Source organism: Archocentrus centrarchus, chromosome 9, assembly GCF_007364275.1.
Source record: "Archocentrus centrarchus isolate MPI-CPG fArcCen1 chromosome 9, fArcCen1, whole genome shotgun sequence".
Taxonomy (NCBI): Eukaryota; Metazoa; Chordata; class Actinopteri; order Cichliformes; family Cichlidae; genus Archocentrus; species Archocentrus centrarchus.
Genome location: NC_044354.1, coordinates 20,625,318 through 20,630,207, shown reverse-complemented (window position 1 = coordinate 20,630,207; position 4,890 = coordinate 20,625,318).

The window sequence follows — 4,890 nt, the reverse complement described above, 5'->3', positions numbered from 1 at the left end:
CCAAAGGCTGAGAGTGTGCTGCTTTACATTTTGTACCATTTTGTTATTGGTGGGTTTTTACTGTGCTTGCTTGGCAGCAGTATTTGAAACCTTCATGCATGGGGGGAGATAAATAGACAATAGAAATGTAGAAAATGCATCCAGAAAATGTTTTTTGAGGACTCTGCTCAGAATGATTTGACCAAACACGATGGGATTGTTTTCAGTCAGGATAAGAATAGAGTAGGAGCAGCATTGCCCTATAATTAATTCCTAACCTGACCTCAGACTGAGCAACGCTTAAGACACTTGTTCAAACCTCGTCTGGGTCACCCAGGAAGTATTAATCCCTGGACTCCAAAACCCTGTGTAGGTAGGAAACTCATGAGCATGTTTCATGGATGATGTGTTTTCTCACACTCCTATCAGGAGCCCCAGGACGGAGTGTGTTCACAGATGGTGTTAACGGCAGCTGCTGCTCAGACAGCTGAGGTGTCCTCATGTGGTGTTCCTGTGACAAAATACCACAAAGATCGCATTGCCTGGACACAAGGCTGAAGTGCAGAGGTGGATTTCCATAGATGAGAAAAGATCAGAATCTTACGTTGGTGACAAAGTGTCATACGAGAATTGATCACTGACCACGTCTTTTGACCCTGATAGGACAGAACACTACACCATGTAACTGATGCAGTGAAAACACACTGCATTGTTAAGTCTCTTTCCCTGCACACAGACTTTGAGCCTACAGTTTCTTTCACTGATGGATCCAGTTCATTTATCTGCGTCATCCTCTCCCCCTTTGTCTGTCACTGGGTGTGACCGAGGCCACAGTGGCCTCAGAGACTCCCGACTAGTGGAAAATGACAGATGTTGTAACCAGATGTGCAAAGTGTATGGAAGTTATTTGGGGCCACAGACAGTAAATACAAACAGGAACATGAAGTACTCTTCTCTCTAAAAATAACAGTAGCACCTATGTTAATTTTACTCCTTGATTTTATGTATGTGCATCACATCACAGGTTCAACATTTCATCCTGACTGACTTTTGTAACTCATATTAGGTCAAGACAACTTAAATTAAATACGCACATGAGCACATATAATACATGGACTTGCTATCCTTTTTACATTCATAACTATGGAATAGGCTCATGCACAGAAAAATGCTATATATATATATACACACACACACACACATACACACAGACACACATAAATAGGGAGTCTGAGGGGTCTGATGGAGTGGCCTGACATTGATCGCCTCCTTATGTCCGCAAGTTAGTGGGGAGCAAGACAACTGCTCTCAGTGCTGCCATCTGGACGTGAGAGCTGTATAAGTGCAATTCATTTACCATTCGTATCCAGTATGAATCATGAAGAACAATTACATCACACCAGAACACATGTATAACACACACAACAGTTGAATAAGTGCCTTTATTTGCAAATGAGTCACATATTTCAGAAAAAAGTAGAGAAATCAGGCAAACAAAAAATCTTTTTTTGAAAGGGTTGTTTTTAGCAAAGACTGGACCGTCTGTTAAAAAATAAGTGTATTAAGGCACTAAAAGCATTACAAACATCTTGATGTATGGTGAAAAAGCATGTGTGTCATGTATGAAAAACAGATTGTAGAAGAATAGAGGAGGATGCTGAAAAAATGTTATGTTGGATGATAATAAACTCTGAGATAACTATAAATCAAGCCTGGACAGCTCTATTGGTCCATTAATCATTGCTATTCCTACGCAGGATTTTTAATTTTCACAGTTTTTGAAATATTGCATTTTGGATGTTGTAGCTCAGAGACTGTGGCCCAGACTGCCAATCAAACATTTCATAATGCAGCTGCACTAAAGTTAATTATATTGGCCATGATGAGGCTCATCTTTCTCACTTAGAAATTTTAATTTAGACAAAAATGACAATCCCAAGACCCTCAGATAATTCCCTGAGTCATTAAGAGTTCTTGTTCATGATTTTTCTTTTTCCACTTCATTATTCTGAAGCTTATTTATGGAGAAAACAGTCTGGTCATTTTGGAGGCCTCAAATTGGGTCAAGGTGCTGGACAGTTACTGTTTAAAGTGAAGTGGCTCCAAAGGACTTCCACTTTGTGACTCCAGTCTTGACAGTGGACTTTCCTGTGCTTCATCTTGCATCAGCTCTTCGTGCAGCTGATGAGACGTGTCCTGTTTTGCTGCAGCCAGCTTTCACTGCTGTACCAAGAGTGATCAGTCTGCAATTATCACTGATGCCTCAGTGTTCTGGGCTATCAGAATTTTTTAATTGTTCTATCAGGTATGCATGCTTTCTGTCAGCCAGGTCATTTATAGCTATAATAGCCACCACAGCTATGTAGATGACATACAGTTACATGTCCCTCTGACTACACAACATTCTAAAGTTCAGTGATGATAGATCACATGTAGTAGTCATTGACCTACAGTAAACTTGATTCATACACACACACACACACACACACACACACACACACATATATATATATATATATATATATATATATATATATATATATAGTCTCCACTACTCTAGAGTCCAGTGGTGACGTGCTTTACACCACTGCATCCAACGCTTTGCATTGAACTTGGTGATGTAAAGCTTGGATGCAGCTGCTTGGCCATAGAAACCTTCATACTACCACCTATATCTATACATCTATACACTACATAGTACCGCCTTCATTAATTAAATTAAATAAATCACTGTAGTGAAGCAGAACTAAAATTACTGATGCATTTCACTAATTATTGATGACATGCTTCTTTTAAATCTTGCAACAATAGCTCCAGCAAGAATTTTATAATCTGCATTTAACAGTGTCATTGGTCTTAAATTATTTAAAAGACTTTTCTCTTTTTCAGGTTTAGGAATTAAAGTAATTAATCTTTGTTTCATACTAGCAGTTAACTCTTTTCTTTCTACGTATAAAGTAATTGCTCTGAATACCAAGTTTCTTGGCTATTTCCAACAAAAAAAAAGGATAAAAATGAGCCATGAAACTAAAGAGCTATCAGAACTTTCTCTGTATATATTTTTTTAAATTTAAGCCTAAAGGGGTCTTTCATTTCTTTCATTTACTACAGCAGCATTTCTTTATCCTGCTGAAAAACTAAGGCTTACTGTTGAAATTGCATTTCTTTTTCTCATAGTAATAATCTCAGGGATTAAATGTGTAGTTAAAATTCTTTACACTGACAGAAAGGGGAGTGTCACTGATCCAGCTCACTTAAGATCGAAGTATGTGGTCCACAATGTAAAATGAGTTTGGCATTCCTGTTAAAGCCGACTGCAGCACACACTGATGTACTGACTTGTTGTCACGCTGTGTTTGTGTTGAACTGTTAGAACTCAAACTTGGTGCTACATGTTGAACACACTCTGATTCACCACACACCTCTTCCATGGGCTCATCTCTGGTCAGGAAGCTAGAGGGGGCCAAGATGGGTGACAAGGCCCACAGGACCAATAACTTCATTATTGCCATGTGATAGCTTCATTTTGGGGGAAAAAAAAAGAGGAAATGTGGAGCCTCTTTGAGGTGATTAATGGCTTATTATTTCATTATGTTTCTACTCCTTAGCGACATTCTGTATGGAGCAGCTGATGAAGTTCTTGCAGCTTCTTGGGCCTGCTGATGACACGTGCTACCACACAATAGTCTGGGCAAAAAGATCACAGACTGTGGGGGAACGAGGACTTACAGAATATTGGTAAGCACATTCAAAGTAACCGTGGAATGAAAAATGAACCGTAACCATCAGCTTTCCCTAAAAAAAATATTCATACAATTTCTCTTCTATCCACAGATGACAACACTGATGAGACACAGTGTGTCAGTATTCAGACTGAATCTGATGAGGTGGTGAGATTTGTATTTGTTGAGAGCTGAACACATTTATTGATGAGGTTGTGTAACAGATTTTTTTTTTTTCTCCTTGTTTTCACATATAAGATGTATTGTTTCGCTGCAGTCGGCTGTCTGCTGTGCCGGGAAGAATCAATAAAAGAAATCTGCAATTATAATTGATTCCTGGCTGTTAAAGGCTGTCAGAGCAGTGGGTCTGTTCCTCTGTTGTTGGTATGTAGACCTAAAGCTGTCAAAGGTGCAGCTGGCTGTCACCAAAGTGTACTCTGACCACATGGAAGTCAAAGAGTTGTGTGCCTTATTTATTTATTTATTTATCTCTCTACAACTTTAATATCTTGATTGTTTTGGTGGTTTAATTTTTTTTTGTTTTTTTTTTGTTTTAGTAAAGAATACGGCATGTTCAATTTGGCAAAGTGATGGCAAAGATTAAAAAGTATAAGAATAAAAAGCTGTACAATGATTAGAAGCCTGTTGTAATGCGAGTGTGGGCAACTGGCTCCACACATATTACAGCTAAACAGAAAACATCGATCTTGACTGCTTGATTTTTACTGTTTATTTTTTAAGTTTGCATCTGTGATGTAAAACCCAATTTTAAGGTATTGTTTACAGATTTTTCCACTTTGTGTTTTGTAGCCGTGGATAGAGAGTTGTGATTTGTTGATCCAAGTATATTTCTTTGGCCATGTTATGCATTTATCAATGTTATTTTCAGCTTTCACAGTTCTGCCTCACTACAACATGTTGCTTTATGGATTCATAAAATATTTTCTACATGAGTAATTTCTTATATGTATGGTGTACATAGTGTAGTGGTTTACACGTTCACTGAACATGTGAAAGGTCCCTGGTTTGAGACCAGGAGGGGACACAAATCCCTTTGGGGTTGTGTCAGGAAGGGCATCTGGCATGAAAATCTACCAGATCAAATACGTGGAGTTACCACTGTGGTGATGCCTTGTGAACAAGGGAGCTGCTAAAAGTAGCTAACGAGATTAAAGTGAAATACAGTGTA